Source organism: Ptiloglossa arizonensis, chromosome 7 (genome assembly GCF_051014685.1).
Source record: "Ptiloglossa arizonensis isolate GNS036 chromosome 7, iyPtiAriz1_principal, whole genome shotgun sequence".
NCBI classification, from domain to species: Eukaryota; Metazoa; Arthropoda; class Insecta; order Hymenoptera; family Colletidae; genus Ptiloglossa; species Ptiloglossa arizonensis.
In genome coordinates, this window is record NC_135054.1 from 626097 (window position 1) to 648221 (window position 22125).

A 22125-nucleotide genomic window follows, 5' to 3' on the forward strand; every position below is an offset into this window, starting at 1 on the left:
GGCGAGTTTCTACTTTCAGCTGCAACGGAAACTTTGCGGATTGGTCAATCCGTTCGCGAGATATGGCAGTTTTGAGGTAAGAAACGCTTGAGAAACTCCAAATCTTCGCACTTCTGAGGCTCGAAACGAATAACTAGAACGGCCTAGGTGAAAACTACTCATACCGTTGTAATGGGGCGAGTTTCTACTTTCAGATGCAAGAGAAATTTTGCGGATTGGTCAATCCGTTCGTGAGATATGGCAGTTTTGGGGTAAGAAACGCTTGAGAAACTCCAAATTTTCGCAGTTCTGAGGCTCGAAACGAATAACTAGAACGGCGTAGGGGAAAACTACTCATACCGTTGTAATAGGGCGAGTTTCTACTTTCAGATACAAGAGAAATTTTGCGGATTGGTCAATCCGTTCGCGAGATATGGCAGTTTTGGGGTAAGAAACGCTTGAGAAACTCAAAATTTTCGCAGTTTTGATGCTCGAAACGAATAACTAGAACGGCCTAGGGGAAAACTACTCATACCATTGTAATCGGCCGAGTTTCTACTTTCGGATGCGACAGAAGCTTTGCGGATTGGTCAATCCGTTCGCGAGATATGGCAGTTTTGAGGTAAGAAACGCTTGAGAAACTCCAAATGTTCGCAGTTCTGATGCTCGAAAATAATAACTAGAACGGCCTTGGGGAAAACTACTCATACCGTTGTAATGGGGAGAGTTTCTACTTTCAGATGCAACAGAAACATTGCGGATTGGTCAATCCGTTCGCGAGATATGGCAGTTTTGAGGTAAGAAACGCTTGAGAAACTCCAAATGTTCGCAGTTCTGATGCTCGAAACGAATAACTAGAACGGCCTTGGGGAAAACTACTCATACCGTTGTAATGGGGAGAGTTTCTACTTTCAGATGCAACAGAAACTTTGCGGATTGGTCAATCCGTTCGCGAGATATGGCAGTTTTGAGGTAAGAAACGCTTGAGAAACTCCAAATTTTTGCAGTTCTGAGGCTCGAAACGAATCACTAGAACGGTGTAGGGGAAAGCTACTCATACCGTTGTAATCGGGCGAGTTTCTGCTTTCAGATGCAACAGAAATTTTGCGGATTGGTCAATCCGTTCGCGAGATATGGCAGTTTTGAAGTAAGAAACGCTTGAGAAACTCCAACTTTTCGCAGTTCTGATGCTCGAAACGAATAACTAGAACGGCCTAGGGGAAAACTACTCATACCATTGTAATCGGGCGAGTTTCTACTTTCAGATGCGACAAAAACTTTGCGGATTGGTCAATCCGTTCGCGAGATATGGCAGTTTTGAGGTAAGAAACGCTTGAGAAACTCCAAATGTTCGCAGTTCTGATGCTCGAAACGAATCACTAGAACGGTCTAGGGGAAAGCTACTCATACCGTTGTAATCGGGCGAGTTTCTGCTTTCAGATGCAACAGAAATTTTGCGGATTGGTCAATCCGTTCGCGAGATATGGCAGTTTTGAGGTAAGAAACGCTTGAGAAACTCCAAATTTTCGCAGTTCTGATGCTCGAAACGAATAACTAGAACGGCCTAGGGGAAAACTACTCATACCATTGTAATCGGGCGAGTTTCTACTTTCAGATGCGACAGAAACTTTGCGGATTGGTCAATCCGTTCGCGAGATATGGCAGTTTTGAGGTAAGAAACGCTTGAGAAACTCCAAATGTTCGCAGTTCTGATGCTCGAAACGAATAACTAGAACGGCCTTGGGGAAAACTACTCATACCGTTGTAATGGGGAGAGTTTCTACTTTCAGATGCAACCGAAACTTTGCGGATTGGTCAATCCGTTCGCGAGATATGGCAGTTTTGAGGTAAGAAACGCTTGAGAAACTCAAAATTTTTGCAGTTCTAAGGCTCGAAACGAATAACTAGAACGGTCTAGGGGAAAGCTACTCATACCGTTGTAATCGGGCGCGTTTCTGCTTTCAGATGCAACAGAAATTTTGCGGATTGGTCAATCCGTTCGCGAGATATGGCAGTTTTGAGGTAAGAAACGCTTGAGAAACTCCAAAATTTCGCAGTTCTGATGCCCGAAACGAATAACTAGAACGGCCTAGTGGAAAACTACTCATACCGTTGTAATCGGGCGAGTTTCTACTTTCAGATGCAACAGAAATTTTGCGGATGGGTCATTCCGTTCGCGAGATATGGCAGCTTTGAGGTAAGAAACTCTTGAGAAACTCAACATTTTCGCAGTTCTGATGCTCGAAACGAATAACTAGAACGGCCTAGGGGAAAACTACACATACCGTTGTAATGGGGCGAGTTTCTACTTTCAGATGCAAGAGAAATTTTGCGGATTGGTCAATCAGTTCGCGAGATATGGCAGTTTTGGTGTAAGAAACGCATGAGAAACTCAAAATTTTCGCAGTTCTGAGGCTCGAAACGAATAACTAGAACGGCCTAGGGGAAAACCACTCATACCGTTGTAATGGGGCTAGTTTCTACTTTCAGATGCAAGAGAAATTTTGCGGATTGGTCAATCCGTTCGCGAGATCTGGCAGTTTTGGTGTAAGAAACGCATGAGAAACTCAAAATTTTCGCAGTTCTGAGGCTCGAAACGAATAACTAGAACGGCCTTGGGGAAAACTACTCATACCGTTGTAATGGGGAGAGTTTCTACTTTCAGATGCAACAGAAACTTTGCGGATTGGTCAATCCGTTCGCGAGATATGGCAGTTTTGAGGTAAGAAACGCTTGAGAAACTCAAAATTTTTGCAGTTCTAAGGCTCGAAACGAATAACTAGAACGGTCTAGGGGAAAGCTACTCATACCGTTGTAATCGGGCGCGTTTCTGCTTTCAGATGCAACAGAAATTTTGCGGATTGGTCAATCCGTTCGCGAGATATGGCAGTTTTGAGGTAAGAAACGCTTGAGAAACTCCAAAATTTCGCAGTTCTGATGCCCGAAACGAATAACTAGAACGGCCTAGTGGAAAACTACTCATACCGTTGTAATCGGGCGAGTTTCTACTTTCAGATGCAACAGAAATTTTGCGGATGGGTCAATCCGTTCGCGAGATATGGCAGCTTTGAGGTAAGAAACTCTTGAGAAACTCAACATTTTCGCAGTTCTGATGCTCGAAACGAATAACTAGAACGGCCTAGGGGAAAACTACACATACCGTTGTAATGGGGCGAGTTTCTACTTTCAGATGCAAGAGAAATTTTGCGGATTGGTCAATCAGTTCGCGAGATATGGCAGTTTTGGTGTAAGAAACGCATGAGAAACTCAAAATTTTCGCAGTTCTGAGGCTCGAAACGAATAACTAGAACGGCCTAGGGGAAAACCACTCATACCGTTGTAATGGGGCTAGTTTCTACTTTCAGATGCAAGAGAAATTTTGCGGATTGGTCAATCCGTTCGCGAGATCTGGCAGTTTTGGTGTAAGAAACGCATGAGAAACTCAAAATTTTCGCAGTTCTGAGGCTCGAAACGAATAACTAGAACGGCCTAGGGGAAAACCACTCATACCGTTGTAATGGGGCTAGTTTCTACTTTCAGATGCAAGAGAAATTTTGCGGATTGGTCAATCCGTTCGCGAGATCTGGCAGTTTTGGGGTAAGAAACGCTTGAGAAACTCCAAATGTTCGCAGTTCTGATGCTCGAAACGAATAACTAGAACTGCCTAGGGGAAAACTACTCATACCGTTGTAATGGGGCGAGTTTCTACTTTCAGATGCAAGAGAAATTTTGCGGATTGGTCAATCCGTTCGCGAGATATGGCAGTTTTGGGGTAAGAAACGCTTGAGAAACTCAAAATTTTCGCAGTTCTGATGCTCGAAACGAATAACTAGTACGGCCTAGGGGAAAACTACTCATACCATTGTTATCGGGCGAGTTTCTACTTTCAGATGCGACAGAAACTTTGCGGATTGGTCAATCCGTTCGCGAGATATGGCAGTTTTGAGGTAAGAAACGCTTGAGAAACTCCAAATTTTCGCAGTTCTGAGGCTCGAAACGAATAACTAGAACGGCCTTGGTGAAAACTACTCATACCGTTGTAATGGGGCGAGTTTCTACTTTCAGATGCAAGAGAAATTTTGCGGATTGGTCAATCCGTTCGTGAGATATGGCAGTTTTGGGGTAAGAAACGCTTGAGAAACTCCAAATTTTCGCAGTTCTGAGGCTCGAAACGAATAACTACAACGGCGTAGGGGAAAACTACTCATACCGTTGTAATGGGGCGAGTTTCTACTTTCAGATGCAACAGAAATTTTGCGGATTGGTCAATCCGTTCGCGAGATATGGCAGTTTTGAGGTAAGAAACGCTTGAGAAACTCCAAATTTTCGCAGTTCTGATGCTCGAAACGAATAACTAGAACGGCCTAGGGGAAAACTACTCATACCATTGTAATCGGGCGAGTTTCTACTTTCAGATGCGACAGAAACTTTGCGGATTGGTCAATCCGTTCGCGAGATATGGCAGTTTTGGGGTAAGAAACGCTTGAGAAACTCAAAATTTTTGCAGTTCTAAGGCTCGAAACGAATAACTAGAACGGTCTAGGGGAAAGCTACTCATACCGTTGTAATCGGGCGAGTTTCTGCTTTCAGATGCAACAGAAATTTTGCGGATTGGTCAATCCGTTCGCGAGATATGGCAGTTTTGAGGTAAGAAACGCTTGAGAAACTCCAAAATTTCGCAGTTCTGATGCTCCAAACGAATAACTAGAACGGCCTAGGGGAAAACTACACATACCGTTGTAATGGGGCGAGTTTCTACTTTCAGATGCAAGAGAAATTTTGCGGATTGGTCAATCAGTTCGCGAGATATTGCAGTTTTGGTGTAAGAAACGCATGAGATACTCAAAATTTTCGCAGTTCTGAGGCTCGAAACGAATAACTAGAACGGCCTAGGGGAAAACCACTCATACCGTTGTAATGGGGCTAGTTTCTACTTTCAGATGCAAGAGAAATTTTGCGGATTGGTCAATCCGTTCGCGAGATCTGGCAGTTTTGGGGTAAGAAACGCTTGAGAAACTCCAAATGTTCGCAGTTCTGATGCTCGAAACGAATAACTAGAACTGCCTAGGGGAAAACTACTCATACCGTTGTAATGGGGCGAGTTTCTACTTTCAGATGCAAGAGAAATTTTGCGGATTGGTCAATCCGTTCGCGAGATATGGCAGTTTTGAGGTAAGAAACGCTTGAGAAACTCCAAATGTTCGCAGTTCTGATGCTCGAAACGAATAACTAGAACGGCCTTGGGGAAAACTACTCATACCGTTGTAATGGGGAGAGTTTCTACTTTCAGATGCAACAGAAACTTTGCGGATTGGTCAATCCGTTCGCGAGATATGGCAGTTTTCAGGTAAGAAACGCTTGAGAAACTCCAAATTTTCGCAGTTCTGATGCTCGAAACGAATAACTAGAACGGCCTTGGGGAAAACTACTCATACCGTTGTAATGGGGAGAGTTTCTACTTTCAGATGCAACAGAAACTTTGCGGATTGGTCAATCCGTTCGCGAGATATGGCAGTTTTCAGGTAAGAAACGCTTGAGAAACTCCAAATTTTTGCAGTTCTGAGGCTCGAAACGAATAACTAGAACGGTCTAGGGGAAAGCTACTCATACCGTTGTAATCGGGCGAGTTTCTGCTTTCAGATGCAACAGAAATTTTGCGGATTGGTCAATCCGTTCGCGAGATATGGCAGTTTTGAGGTAAGAAACGCTTGAGAAACTCCAAAATTTCGCAGTTCTGTTGCCCGAAACGAATAACTAGAACGGCCTAGTGGAAAACTACTCATACCGTTGTAATCGGGCGAGTTTCTACTTTCAGATGCAACAGAAATTTTGCGGATGGGTCAATCCGTTCGCGAGATATGGCAGCTTTGAGGTAAGAAACGCTTGAGAAACTCAACATTTTCGCAGTTCTGATGCTCGAAACGAATAACTAGAACGGCCTAGGGGAAAACTACACATACCGTTGTAATGGGGCGAGTTTCTACTTTCAGATGCAAGAGAAATTTTGCGGATTGGTCAATCAGTTCGCGAGATATGGCAGTTTTGGTGTAAGAAACGCATGAGAAACTCAAAATTTTCGCAGTTCTAAGGCTCGAAACGAATAACTAGAACGGCCTAGGGGAAAACCACTCATACCGTTGTAATGGGGCTAGTTTCTACTTTCAGATGCAAGAGAAATTTTGCGGATTGGTCAATCCGTTCGCGAGGTATGGCAGTTTTGGGGTAAGAAACGCTTGAGAAACTCAAAATTTTCGCAGTTTTGATGCTCGAAACGAATAACTAGAACGGCCTAGGGGAAAACTACTCATACCATTGTAATCGGCCGAGTTTCTACTTTCGGATGCGACAGAAACTTTGCGGATTGGTCAATCCGTTCGCGAGATATGGCAGTTTTGAGGTAAGAAACGCTTGAGAAACTCCAAATGTTCGCAGTTCTGATGCTCGAAACGAATAACTAGAACGTCCTTGGGGAAAACTACTCATACCGTTGTAATGGGGCTAGTTTCTACTTTCAGATGCAAGAGAAATTTTGCGGATTGGTCAATCCGTTCGCGAGGTATGGCAGTTTTGGGGTAAGAAACGCTTGAGAAACTCAAAATTTTCGCAGTTTTGATGCTCGAAACGAATAACTAGAACGGCCTAGGGGAAAACTACTCATACCATTGTAATCGGCCGAGTTTCTACTTTCGGATGCGACAGAAACTTTGCGGATTGGTCAATCCGTTCGCGAGATATGGCAGTTTTGAGGTAAGAAACGCTTGAGAAACTCCAAATGTTCGCAGTTCTGATGCTCGAAACGAATAACTAGAACGTCCTTGGGGAAAACTACTCATACCGTTGTAATGGGGAGAGTTTCTACTTTCAGATGCAACAGAAACTTTGCGGATTGGTCAATCCGTTCGCGAGATACGGCAGTTTTGAGGTAAGAAACGATTGAGAAACTCCAAATTTTTGCAGTTCTGAGGCTCGAAACGACTAACTAGAACGGTCTAGGGGAAAGCTACTCATACCGTTGTAATCGGGCGAGTTTCTACTTTCAGATGCGACAGAAACTTTGCGGATTGGTCAATCCGTTCGCGAGATATGGCAGTTTTGAGGTAAGAAACGCTTGAGAGACTCCAAATGTTCGCAGTTCTGATGCTCGAAACGAATAACTAGAACGGCCTTGGGGAAAACTACTCATACCGTTGTAATGGGGAGAGTTTCTACTTTCAGATGCAACAGAAACTTTGCGGATTGGTCAATCCGTTCGCGAGATATGGCAGTTTTGAGGTAAGAAACGCTTGAGAAACTCCAAATTTTTGCAGTTCTAAGGCTCGAAACGAATAACTAGAACGGTCTAGGGGAAAGCTACTCATACCGTTGTAATCGGGCGAGTTTCTGCTTTCAGATGCAACAGAAATTTTGCGGATTGGTCAATCCGTTCGCGAGATATGGCAGTTTTGGTGTAAGAAACGCTTGAGAAACTCAAAATTTCGCAGTTCTGATGCCCGAAACGAGTAACTAGAACGGCCTAGGGGAAAACTACTCATACCGTTGTAATCTGGCGAGTTTCTACTTTCAGATGCAACAGAAATTTTGCGGATGGGTCAATCCGTTCGCGAGATATGGCAGTTTTGAGGTAAGAAACGCTTGACAAACTCCAAATTTTCGCAGTTCTCATTGTCGAAACGAATAACTAGAACGGCCTAGGGGAAAACTACTCATACCGTTGTAATCAGGCGAGTTTCTACTTTCAGATGCAACAGAAATTTTGCGGATTGGTCAATCTGTTCGCGAGATATGGCAGTTTTGAGGTAAGAAACGCTTGAGAAACTCCAAATGTTCGCAGTTCTGATGCTCGAAACGAATAACTAGAACGTCCTTGGGGAAAACTACTCATACCGTTGTAATGGGGAGAGTTTCTACTTTCAGATGCAACAGAAACTTTGCGGATTGGTCAATCCGTTCGCGAGATACGGCAGTTTTGAGGTAAGAAACGATTGAGAAACTCCAAATTTTTGCAGTTCTGAGGCTCGAAACGACTAACTAGAACGGTCTAGGGGAAAGCTACTCATACCGTTGTAATCGGGCGAGTTTCTACTTTCAGATGCGACAGAAATTTGCGGATTGGTCAATCCGTTCGCGAGATATGGCAGTTTTGAGGTAAGAAACGCTTGAGAAACTCCAAATGTTCGCAGTTCTGATGCTCGAAACGAATAACTAGAACGGCCTTGGGGAAAACTACTCATACCGTTGTAATGGGGAGAGTTTCTACTTTCAGATGCAACAGAAACTTTGCGGATTGGTCAATCCGTTCGCGAGATATGGCAGTTTTGAGGTAAGAAACGCTTGAGAAACTCCAAATTTTTGCAGTTCTAAGGCTCGAAACGAATAACTAGAACGGTCTAGGGGAAAGCTACTCATACCGTTGTAATCGGGCGAGTTTCTGCTTTCAGATGCAACAGAAATTTTGCGGATTGGTCAATCTGTTCGCGAGATATGGCAGTTTTGGGGTAAGAAACGCTTGAGAAACTCAAAATTTCGCAGTTCTGATGCCCGAAACGAATAACTAGAACGGCCTAGGGGAAAACTACTCATACCGTTGTAATCTGGCGAGTTTCTACTTTCAGATGCAACAGAAATTTTGCGGATGGGTCAATCCGTTCGCGAGATATGGCAGTTTTGAGGTAAGAAACGCTTGAGAAACTCCAAATGTTCGCAGTTCTGATGCTCGAAACGAATAACTAGAACGGCGTTGGGGAAAACTACTCATACCGTTGTAACAGGGAGAGTTTCTACTTTCAGATACAAGAGAAATTTTGCGGATTGGTCAATCCGTTCGCGAGATATGGCAGTTTTGGGGTAAGAAACGCTTGAGAAACTCAAAATTTTCGCAGTTCTGATGCTCGAAACGAATAACTAGAACGGCCTAGGGGAAAACTACTCATACCATTGTTATCGGCCGAGTTTCTACTTTCAGATGCGACAGAAACTTTGCGGATTGGTCAATCCGTTCGCGAGATATAGCAGTTTTGAGGTAAGAAACGCTTGAGAAACTCCAAATGTTCGCAGTTCTGATGCTCGAAACGAATAACTAGAACGGCCTTGGGGAAAACTACTCATACGGTTGTAATGGGGAGAGTTTCTACTTTCAGATGCAACAGAAACTTTGCGGATTGGTCAATCCGTTCGCGAGATATGGCAGTTTTCAGGTAAGAAACGCTTGAGAAACTCCAAATTTTTGCAGTTCTGAGGCTCGAAACGAATAACTAGAACGGTCTAGGGGAAAGCTACTCATACCGTTGTAATCGGGCGAGTTTCTGCTTTCAGATGCAACAGAAATTTTGCGGATTGGTCAATCCGTTCGCGAGATATGGCAGTTTTGAGGTAAGAAACGCTTGAGAAACTCCAAATTTTCGCAGTTCTGATGCTCGAAACGAATAACTAGAACGGCCTAGGGGAAAACTACCCATACCATTGTAATCGGGCGAGTTTCTACTTTCAGATGCGACAGAAACTTTGCGGATTGGTCAATCCGTTCGCGAGATATGGCAGTTTTGAGGTAAGAAACGCTTGAGAAACTCCAAATGTTCGCAGTTCTGATGCTCGAAACGAATAACTAGAACGGCCTTGGGGAAAACTACTCGTACCGTTGTAATGGGGAGAGTTTCTACTTTCAGATGCAACAGAAACATTGCGGATTGGTCAATCCGTTCGCGAGATATGGCAGTTTTGAGGTAAGAAACGCTTGAGAAACTCCAAAATTTCGCAGTTCTGATGCCCGAAACGAATAACTAGAACGGCCTAGTGGAAAACTACTCATACCGTTGTAATCGGGCGAGTTTCTACTTTCAGATGCAACAGAAATTTTGCGGATGGGTCAATCCGTTCGCGAGATATGGCAGTTTTGAGGTAAGAAACGCTTGAGAAACTCCAAAATTTCGCAGTTCTGATGCCCGAAACGAATAACTAGAACGGCCTAGTGGAAAACTACTCATACCGTTGTAATCGGGCGAGTTTCTACTTTCAGATGCAACAGAAATTTTGCGGATGGGTCAATCCGTTCGCGAGATATGGCAGCTTTGAGGTAAGAAACGCTTGAGAAACTCAACATTTTCGCAGTTCTGATGCTCGAAACGAATAACTAGAACGGCCTAGGGGAAAACTACACATACCGTTGTAATGGGGCGAGTTTCTACTTTCAGATGCAAGAGAAATTTTGCGGATTGGTCAATCAGTTCGCGAGATATGGCAGTTTTGGTGTAAGAAACGCATGAGAAACTCATAATTTTCGCAGTTCTGAGGCTCGAAACGAATAACTAGAACGGCCTAGGGGAAAACCACTCATTCCGTTGTAATGGGGCTAGTTTCTACTTTCAGATGCAAGAGAAATTTTGCGGATTGGTCAATCCGTTCGCGAGATCTGGCAGTTTTGGGGTAAGAAACGCTTGAGAAACTCCAAATGTTCGCAGTTCTGATGCTCGAAACGAATAACTAGAACTGCCTAGGGGAAAACTACTCATACCGTTGTAATGGGGCGAGTTTCTACTTTCAGATGCAAGAGAAATTTTGCGGATTGGTCAATCCGTTCGCGAGTTATGGCAGTTTTGGGGTAAGAAACGCTTGAGAAACTCAAAATTTTCGCAGTTCTGATGCTCGAAACGAATAACTAGTACGGCCTAGGGGAAAACTACTCATACCATTGTTATCGGGCGAGTTTCTACTTTCAGATGCGACAGAAACTTTGCGGATTGGTCAATCCGTTCGCGAGATATGGCAGTTTTGAGGTAAGAAACGCTTGAGAAACTCCAAATTTTCGCAGTTCTGATGCTCGAAACGAATAACTAGAACTGCCTAGGGGAAAACTACTCATACCGTTGTAATGTGGCTAGTTTCTACTTTCAGATGCAACAGAAATTTTGCGGATTGGTCAATCCGTTCGCGAGATATGGCAGTTTTGAGGTAAGAAACGCTTGAGAAACTCCAAATTTTCGCAGTTCTGATGCTCGAAACGAATAACTAGAACTGCCTAGCGGAAAACTACTCATACCGTTGTAATGTGGCTAGTTTCTACTTTCAGATGCAACAGAAATTTTGCGGATTGGTCAATCCGTTCGCGAGATAAGGCAGTTTTGAGGTAAGAAACGCTTGAGAAACTCCAAATTTTCGCAGTTCTGATGCTCGAAACGAATAACTAGAACGGCCTAGGGGAAAACTACTCATACCGTTGTAATGGGGCGAGTTTCTACTTTCAGCTGCAACGGAAACTTTGCGGATTGGTCAATCCGTTCGCGAGATATGGCAGTTTTGAGGTAAGAAACGCTTGAGAAACTCCAAATTTTCGCAGTTCTGAGGCTCGAAACGAATAACTAGAACGGCCTAGGTGAAAACTACTCATACCGTTGTAATGGGGCGAGTTTCTACTTTCAGATGCAAGAGAAATTTTGCGGATTGGTCAATCCGTTCGTGAGATATGGCAGTTTTGGGGTAAGAAACGCTTGAGAAACTCCAAATTTTCGCAGTTCTGAGGCTCGAAACGAATAACTAGAACGGCGTAGGGGAAAACTACTCATACCGTTGTAATGGGGCGAGTTTCTACTTTCAGATACAAGAGAAATTTTGCGGATTGGTCAATCCGTTCGCGAGATATGGCAGTTTTGGGGTAAGAAACGCTTGAGAAACTCAAAATTTTCGCAGTTTTGATGCTCGAAACGAATAACTAGAACGGCCTAGGGGAAAACTACTCATACCATTGTAATCGGCCGAGTTTCTACTTTCGGATGCGACAGAAACTTTGCGGATTGGTCAATCCGTTCGCGAGATATGGCAGTTTTGAGGTAAGAAACGCTTGAGAAACTCCAAATGTTCGCAGTTCTGATGCTCGAAACGAATAACTAGAACGGCCTTGGGGAAAACTACTCATACCGTTGTAATGGGGAGAGTTTCTACTTTCAGATGCAACAGAAACTTTGCGGATTGGTCAATCCGTTCGCGAGATATGGCAGTTTTGAGGTAAGAAACGCTTGAGAAACTCCAAATGTTCGCAGTTCTGATGCTCGAAACGAATAACTAGAACGGCCTTGGGGAAAACTACTCATACCGTTGTAATGGGGAGAGTTTCTACTTTCAGATGCAACAGAAACTTTGCGGATTGGTCAATCCGTTCGCGAGATATGGCAGTTTTGAGGTAAGAAACGCTTGAGAAACTCCAAATTTTTGCAGTTCTGAGGCTCGAAACGAATCACTAGAACGGTCTAGGGGAAAGCTACTCATACCGTTGTAATCGGGCGAGTTTCTGCTTTCAGATGCAACAGAAATTTTGCGGATTGGTCAATCCGTTCGCGAGATATGGCAGTTTTGAGGTAAGAAACGCTTGAGAAACTCCAAATTTTCGCAGTTCTGATGCTCGAAACGAATAACTAGAACGGCCTAGGGGAAAACTACTCATACCATTGTAATCGGGCGAGTTTCTACTTTCAGATGCGACAGAAACTTTGCGGATTGGTCAATCCGTTCGCGAGATATGGCAGTTTTGAGGTAAGAAACGCTTGAGAAACTCCAAATGTTCGCAGTTCTGATGCTCGAAACGAATAACTAGAACGGCCTTGGGGAAAACTACTCATACCGTTGTAATGGGGAGAGTTTCTACTTTCAGATGCAACAGAAACTTTGCGGATTGGTCAATCCGTTCGCGAGATATGGCAGTTTTGAGGTAAGAAACGCTTGAGAAACTCAAAATTTTTGCAGTTCTAAGGCTCGAAACGAATAACTAGAACGGTCTAGGGGAAAGCTACTCATACCGTTGTAATCGGGCGAGTTTCTGCTTTCAGATGCAACAGAAATTTTGCGGATTGGTCAATCCGTTCGCGAGATATGGCAGTTTTGAGGTAAGAAACGCTTGAGAAACTCCAAAATTTCGCAGTTCTGATGCCCGAAACGAATAACTAGAACGGCCTAGTGGAAAACTACTCATACCGTTGTAATCGGGCGAGTTTCTACTTTCAGATGCAACAGAAATTTTGCGGATGGGTCAATCCGTTCGCGAGATATGGCAGTTTTGAGGTAAGAAACGCTTGAGAAACTCAACATTTTCGCAGTTCTGATGCTCGAAACGAATAACTAGAACGGCCTAGGGGAAAACTACACATACCGTTGTAATGGGGCGAGTTTCTACTTTCAGATGCAAGAGAAATTTTGCGGATTGGTCAATCCGTTCGCGAGATATGGCAGCTTTGAGGTAAGAAACGCTTGAGAAACTCAACATTTTCGCAGTTCTGATGCTCGAAACGAATAACTAGAACGGCCTAGGGGAAAACTACACATACCGTTGTAATGGGGCGAGTTTCTACTTTCAGATGCAAGAGAAATTTTGCGGATTGGTCAATCCGTTCGCGAGATATGGCAGTTTTGAGGTAAGAAACGCTTGACAAACTCCAAATTTTCGCAGTTCTCATTGTCGAAACGAATAACTAGAACGGCCTAGGGGAAAACTACTCATACCGTTGTAATCAGGCGAGTTTCTACTTTCAGATGCAACAGAAATTTTGCGGATGGGTCAATCCGTTCGCGAGATATGGCAGTTTTGAGGTAAGAAACGCTTGAGAAACTCAACATTTTCGCAGTTCTGATGCTCGAAACGAATAACTAGAACGGCCTAGGGGAAAACTACACATACCGTTGTAATGGGGCGAGTTTCTACTTTCAGATGCAAGAGAAATTTTGCGGATTGGTCAATCCGTTCGCGAGATATGGCAGCTTTGAGGTAAGAAACGCTTGAGAAACTCAACATTTTCGCAGTTCTGATGCTCGAAACGAATAACTAGAACGGCCTAGGGGAAAACTACACATACCGTTGTAATGGGGCGAGTTTCTACTTTCAGATGCAAGAGAAATTTTGCGGATTGGTCAATCCGTTCGCGAGATATGGCAGTTTTGAGGTAAGAAACGCTTGACAAACTCCAAATTTTCGCAGTTCTCATTGTCGAAACGAATAACTAGAACGGCCTAGGGGAAAACTACTCATACCGTTGTAATCAGGCGAGTTTCTACTTTCAGATGCAACAGAAATTTTGCGGATTGGTCAATCTGTTCGCGAGATATGGCAGTTTTGAGGTAAGAAACGCTTGAGAAACTCCAAATTATCGCAGTTCTGAGGCTCGAAACGAATAACTAGAACGGCCTAGGGGAAAACTACTCATACCGTTGTAATGGGGCGAGTTTCTACTTTCAGATGCAAGAGAAATTTTGCGGATTGGTCAACCCGTTCGCGAGATATGGCAGCTTTGAGGTAAGAAACGCTTGAGAAACTCAACATTTTCGCAGTTCTGATGCTCGAAACGAATAACTAGAACGGCCTAGGGGAAAACTACACATACCGTTGTAATGGGGCGAGTTTCTACTTTCAGATGCAAGAGAAATTTTGCGGATTGGTCAATCAGTTCGCGAGGTATGGCAGTTTTGGTGTAAGAAACGCATGAGAAACTCAAAATTTTCGCAGTTCTGAGGCTCGAAACGAATAACTAGAACGGCCTAGGGGAAAACTACTCACACCGTTGTAATCGGGCGAGTTTCTACTTTCAGATGCAACAGAAATTTTGCGGATTGGTCAATCCGTTCGCGAGATATGGCAGTTTTGAGGTAAGAAACGCTTCAGAAACTCCAAAATTTCGCAGTTCTGATGCCCGAAACGAATAACTAGTACGGCCTAGGGGAAAACTACTCATACCGTTGTAATCTGGCGAGTTTCTACTTTCAGATGCAACAGAAATTTTGCGGATGGGTCAATCCGTTCGCGAGATATGGCAGTTTTGAGGTAAGAAACGCTTGACAAACTCCAAATTTTCGCAGTTCTCATTGTCGAAACGAATAACTAGAACGGCCTAGGGGAAAACTACCCATACCATTGTAATCGGGCGAGTTTCTACTTTCAGATGCAACAGAAATTTTGCGGATTGGTCAATCTGTTCGCGAGATATGGCAGTTTTGAGGTAAGAAACGCTTGAGAAACTCCAAATGTTCGCAGTTCTGATGCTCGAAACGAATAACTAGAACGGCCTTGGGGAAAACTACTCATACCGTTGTAATAGGGAGAGTTTCTACTTTCAGATACAAGAGAAATTTTGCGGATTGGTCAATCCGTTCACGAGATATGGCAGTTTTGGGGTAAGAAACGCTTGAGAAACTCAAAATTTTCGCAGTTCTGATGCTCGAAACGAATAACTAGAACGGCCTAGGGGAAAACTACTCGTACCATTGTTATCGGGCGAGTTTCTACTTTCAGATGCGACAGAAACTTTGCGGATTGGTCAATCCGTTCGCGAGATATGGCAGTTTTGAGGTAAGAAACGCTTGAGAAACTCCAAATGTTCGCAGTTCTGATGCTCGAAACGAATAACTAGAACGGCCTTGGGGAAAACTACTCATACCGTTGTAATGGGGAGAGTTTCTACTTTCAGATGCAACAGAAACTTTGCGGATTGGTCAATCCGTTCGCGAGATATGGCAGTTTTGAGGTAAGAAACGCTTGAGAAACTCCAAAATTTCGCAGTTCTGATGCCCGAAACGAATAACTAGAACGGCCTAGTGGAAAACTACTCATACCGTTGTAATCGGGCGAGTTTCTACTTTCAGATGCAACAGAAATTTTGCGGATGGGTCAATCCGTTCGCGAGATATGGCAGTTTTGAGGTAAGAAACGCTTGACAAACTCCTAATTTTCGCAGTTCTCATTGTCGAAACGAATAACTAGAACGGCCTAGGGGAACACTACACATGCCGTTGTAATGGGGCGAGTTTCTACTTTCAGATGCAAGAGAAATTTTGCGGATTGGTCAATCAGTTCGCGAGATATGGCAGTTTTGGTGTAAGAAACGCATGAGAAACTCAAAATTTTCGCAGTTCTGAGGCTCGAAACGAATAACCAGAACGGCCTAGGGGAAAACTACTCATACCGTTGTAATGGGGCGAGTTTCTACTTTCAGATGCAAGAGAAATTTTGCGGATTGGTCAATCCGTTCGCGAGATATGGCAGTTTTGAGGTAAGAAACGCTTGAGAAACTCAAAATTTTCGCAGTTCTGATGCTCGAAACGAATAACTAGGACGGCCTAGGGGAAAACTACTCATACCGTTGTAATCAGGCGAGTTTCTACTTTCAGATGCAACAGAAATTTTGCGGATTGGTCAATCTGTTCGCGAGATATGGCAGTTTTGAGGTAAGAAACGCTTGAGAAACTCCAAATTATCGCAGTTCTGAGGCTCGAAACGAATAACTAGAACGGCCTAGGGGAAAATTACTCATACCGTTGAATGGGGCGAGTTTCTACTTTCAGATGCAAGAGAAATTTTGCGGATTGGTCAATCCGTTCGCGAGATATGGCAGCTTTGAGGTAAGAAACGCTTGAGAAACTCAACATTTTCGCAGTTCTGATGCTCGAAACGAATAACTAGAACGGCCTAGGGGAAAACTACACATTCCGTTGTAATGGGGCGAGTTTCTACTTTCAGATGCAAGAGAAATTTTGCGGATTGGTCAATCAGTTCGCGAGATATGGCAGTTTTGGTGTAAGAAACGCATGAGAAACTCAAAATATTCGCAGTTCTGAGGCTCGAAACGAATAACTAGAACGGCCTAGGGGAAAACTACTCATACCGTTGTAATGGGGTAGTTTCTACTTTCAGATGCAAGAGAAATTTTGCGGATTGGTCAATCCGTTCGCGAGATCTGGCAGTTTTGGGGTAAGAAACGCTTGAGAAACTCAAAATTTTCGCAGTTCTGATGCTCGAAACGAATAACTAGAACGGCCTAAGGGAAAACTACACATACCGTTGTAATGGGGCGAGTTTCTACTTTCAGATGCAAGAGAAATTTTGCGGATTGGTCAATCAGTTCGCGAGATATGGCAGCTTTGGTGTAAGAAACGCATGAGAAACTCAAAATTTTCGCAGTTCTGAGGCTCGAAACGAATAACTAGAACGGCCTAGGGGAAAACTACTCATACCGTTGTAATCAGGCGAGTTTCTACTTTCAGATGCAACAGAAATTTTGCGGATTGGTCAATCTGTTCGCGAGATATGGCAGTTTTGAGGTAAGAAACGCTTGAGAAACTCCAAATTATCGCAGTTCTGAGGCTCGAAACGAATAACTAGAACGGCCTAGGGGAAAACTACTCATACCGTTGTAATCAGGCGAGTTTCTACTTTCAGATGCAACAGAAATTTTGCGGATTGGTCAATCTGTTCGCGAGATATGGCAGTTTTGAGGTAAGAAACGCTTGAGAAACTCCAAATTATCGCAGTTCTGAGGCTCGAAACGAATAACTAGAACGGCCTAGGGGAAAACTACTCATACCGTTGAATGGGGCGAGTTTCTACTTTCAGATGCAAGAGAAATTTTGCGGATTGGTCAATCCGTTCGCGAGATATGGCAGCTTTGAGGTAAGAAACGCTTGAGAAACTCAACATTTTCGCAGTTCTGATGCTCGAAACGAATAACTAGAACGGCCTAGGGGAAAACTACACATACCGTTGTAATGGGGCGAGTTTCTACTTTCAGATGCAAGAGAAATTTTGCGGATTGGTCAATCAGTTCGCGAGATATGGCAGTTTTGGGGTAAGAAACGCTTGAGAAACTCAAAATTTTCGCAGTTCTGATGCTCGAAACGAATAACTAGAACGGCCTAACAGAAAACTACACATACCGTTGTAATGGGGCGAGTTTCTACTTTCAGATGCAAGGGAAATTTTGCGGATTGGTCAATCAGTTCGCGAGATATGGCAGCTTTGGTGTAAGAAACGCATGAGAAACTCAAAATTTTCGCAGTTCTGAGGCTCGAAACGAATAACTAGAACGGCCTAGGGGAAAACTACTCATACCGTTGTAATGGGGCTAGTTTCTACTTTCAGATGCAAGAGAAATTTTGCGGATTGGTCAATCCGTTCGCGAGATCTGGCAGTTTTGGTGTAAGAAACGCTTGAGAAACTCAAAATTTTCGCAGTTCTGATGCTCGAAACGAACAACTAGAACGGCCTAGGGGAAAACTACTCATACCGTTGTAATCGGGCGAGTTTCTACTTTCAGATGCAACAGAAATTTTGCGGATTGGTCAATCCGTTCGCGAGATATGGCAGTTTTGAGGTAAGAAACGCTTGAGAAACTCCAAAATTTCCCAGTTCTGATGCCCGAAACGAATAACTAGAACGGCCTAGGGGAAAACTACTCATACCGTTGTAATCTGGCGAGTTTCTGCTTTCAGATGCAACAGTAATTTTGCGGATGGGTCAATCCGTTCGCGAGATATGGCAGTTTTCAGGTAAGAAACGCTTGACAAACTCCAAATTTTCGCAGTTCTCATTGTCGAAACGAATAACTAGAACGGCCTGGGGGAAAACTACTCATACCGTTGTAATCAGGCGAGTTTCTACTTTCAGATGCAACAGAAATTTTGCGGATTGGTCAATCTGTTGGCGAGATATGGCAGTTTTGAGGTAAGAAACGCTTGAGAAACTCCAAATTTTCGCAGTTCTGAGGCTCGAAACGAATAACTAGAACGGCCTAGGGGAAAACTACTCATACCGTTGTAATGGGGCGAGTTTCTACGTTCAGATGCAAGAGAAATTTTGCGGATTGGTCAATCCGTTCGCGAGATATGGCAGTCTTGGGGTAAGAAACGCTTGAGAACCTCAAAATTTTCGCAGTTCTGATGCTCGAAACGAATAACTAGAACGGCCTAGGGGAATACTACTCATACCATTGTAATCGGGCGAGCTTCTACTTTCAGATGCAACAGAAATTTTGGGGATTGGTCAATCCGTTCGCGAGATATGGCAGTTTTGGTGTAAGAAACGCTTGAGAAACTCCAAATTTTCGCAGTTCTGAAGCTCGAAACGAATAGCTAGAACTGCCTAGGGGAAAACTACTTATACCGTTGTAATGGGGCTAGTTTCTACTTTCAGATGTAACAGAAACTTTGCGGATTGGTCAATCCGTTCGCGAGATATGGCAGTTTTGATGTAAGAAACGCTTGAGAAACTCCAAAATTTCGCAGTTCTCATTGTCGAAACGAATAACTAGAACGGCCTAGGGGAAAACTACTCATACCGTTGTAATGGGGCGAGTTTCTACGTTCAGGTGCAAGAGAAATTTTGCGGATTGGTCAATCCGTTCGCGAGATTTGGCAGTTTTGGGGTAAGAAACGCTTGAGAAACTCAAAATTTTCGCAGTTCTGATGCTCGAAACGAATAACTAGAACGGCCTAGGGGAAAACTACTCAAACCATTGTAATCGGGCGAGCTTCTACTTTCAGATGCAAAAGAAATTTTGAGGATTGTCCAATCCGTTCGCGAGATATGGCAGTTTTGGGGTAAGAAACGCTTGAGAAACTCAAAATTTTCGCAGTTCTGATGCTCCAAACGAATAACTAGAACGGCCTAGGGGAAAACTACACATACCGTTGTAATGGGGCGAGTTTCTACTTTCAGATGCAAGAGAAATTTTGCGGATTGGTCAATCCGTTCGCGAGATATGGCAGTTTTGGGGTAAGAAACGCTTGAGAAACTCCAAATTTTCGCAGTTCTGAGGCTCGAAACGAATAACTAGAACGGCGAAGGGGAAAACTACTCATACCGTTGTAATGGGGAGAGTTTCTACTTTCAGATACAAGAGAAACTTTGCGGATTGGTCAATCCGTTCGCGAGATATGGCAGTTTTGAGGTAAGAAACGCTTGAGAAACTCCAAATTTTTGCAGTTCTGAGGCTCGAAACGAATAACTAGAACGGTCTAGGGGAAAGCTACTCATACCGTTGTAATCGGGCGAGTTTCTGCTTTCAGATGAAACAGAAATTTTGCGGATTGGTCAATCCGTTCGCGAGATATGGCAGTTTTGAGGTAAGAAACGCTTGAGAAACTCCAAATTTTCGCAGTTCTGATGCTCGAAACGAATAACTAGAACGGCCTAGGGGAAAACTACCCATACCATTGTAATCGGGCGAGTTTCTACTTTCAGATGCGACAGAAACTTTGCGGATTGGTCAATCCGTTCGCGAGATATGGCAGTTTTGAGGTAAGAAACGCTTGAGAAACTCCAAATGTTCGCAGTTCTGATGCTCGAAACGAATAACTAGAACGGCCTTGGGGAAAACTACTCATACCGTTGTAATGGGGAGAGTTTCTACTTTCAGATGCAACAGAAACTTTGCGGATTGGTCAATCCGTTCGCGAGATATGGCAGTTTTGAGGTAAGAAACGCTTTAGAAACTCCAAATTTTTGCAGTTCTAAGGCTCGAAACGAATAACTAGAACGGTGTAGGGGAAAGCTACTCATACCGTTGTAATCGGGCGAGTTTCTGCTTTCAGATGCAACAGAAATTTTGCGGATTGGTCAATCCGTTCGCGAGATATGGCAGTTTTGAGGTAAGAAACGCTTGAGAAACTCCAAATTTTCGCAGTTCTGAGGCTCGAAACGAATAACTAGAACGGCCTAGGGGAAAACTACTCATACCGTTGTAATCGGGCGAGTTTCTACTTTCAGATGCAACAGTAATTTTGCGGATGGGTCAATCCGTTCGCGAGATATGGCAGTTTTCAGGTAAGAAACGCTTGACAAACTCCAAATTTTCGCAGTTCTCATTGTCGAAACGAATAACTAGAACGGCCTAGGGGAAAACTACTCATACCGTTGTAATCAGGCGAGTTTCTACTTTCAGATGCAACAGAAATTTTGCGGATTGGTCAATCTGTTGGCGAGATATGGCAGTTTTGAGGTAAGAAACGCTTGAGAAACTCCAAATTTTCGCAGTTCTGAGGCTCGAAACGAATAACTAGAACGGCCTAGGGGAAAACTACTCATACCGTTGTAATGGGGCGAGTTTCTACGTTCAGATGCAAGAGAAATTTTGCGGATTGGTCAATCCGATCGCGAGATATGGCAGTCTTGGGGTAAGAAACGCTTGAGAACCTCAAAATTTTCGCAGTTCTGATGCTCGAAACGAATAACTAGAACGGCCTAGGGGAAAACTACTCATACCATTGTAATCGGGCGAGCTTCTACTTTCAGATGCAACAGAAATTTTGGGGATTGGTCAATCCGTTCGCGAGATATGGCAGTTTTGGTGTAAGAAACGCTTGAGAAACTCCAAATTTTCGCAGTTCTGAAGCTCGAAACGAATAGCTAGAACTGCCTAGGGGAAAACTACTTATACCGTTGTAATGGGGCTAGTTTCTACTTTCAGATGTAACAGAAACTTTGCGGATTGGTCAATCCGTTCGCGAGATATGGCAGTTTTGAGGTAAGAAACGCTTGAGAAACTCCAAAATTTCGCAGTTCTCATTGTCGAAACGAATAACTAGAACGGCCTAGGGGAAAACTACTCATACCGTTGTAATGGGGCGTGTTTCTACGTTCAGGTGCAAGAGAAATTTTGCGGATTGGTCAATCCGTTCGCGAGATTTGGCAGTTTTGGGGTAAGAAACGCTTGAGAAACTCCAAATTATCGCAGTTCTGAGGCTCGAAACGAATAACTAGAACGGCCTAGGGGAAAACTACTCATACCGTTGAATGGGGCGAGTTTCTACTTTCAGATGCAAGAGAAATTTTGCGGATTGGTCAATCCGTTCGCGAGATATGGCAGCTTTGAGGTAAGAAACGCTTGAGAAACTCAACATTTTCGCAGTTCTGATGCTCGAAACGAATAACTAGAACGGCCTAGCGGAAAAGAACGCGTACCGTTGTAATCGGGCGAGTTTCTACTTTCAGATGCAAGAGAAATTTTGCGGATTGGTCAATCAGTTCGCGAGATATGGCAGTTTTGGTGTAAGAAACGCATGAGAAACTCAAAATATTCGCAGTTCTGAGGCTCGAAACGAATAACTAGAACGGCCTAGGGGAAAACTACTCATACCGTTGTAATGGGGCTAGTTTCTACTTTCAGATGCAAGAGAAATTTTGCGGATTGGTCAATCCGTTCGCGAGATCTGGCAGTTTTGGTGTAAGAAACGCTTGAGAAACTCAAAATTTTCGCAGTTCTGATGCTCGAAACGAATAACTAGAACGGCCTAACAGAAAACTACACATACCGTTGTAATGGGGCGAGTTTCTACTTTCAGATGCAAGGGAAATTTTGCGGATTGGTCAATCAGTTCGCGAGATATGGCAGCTTTGGTGTAAGA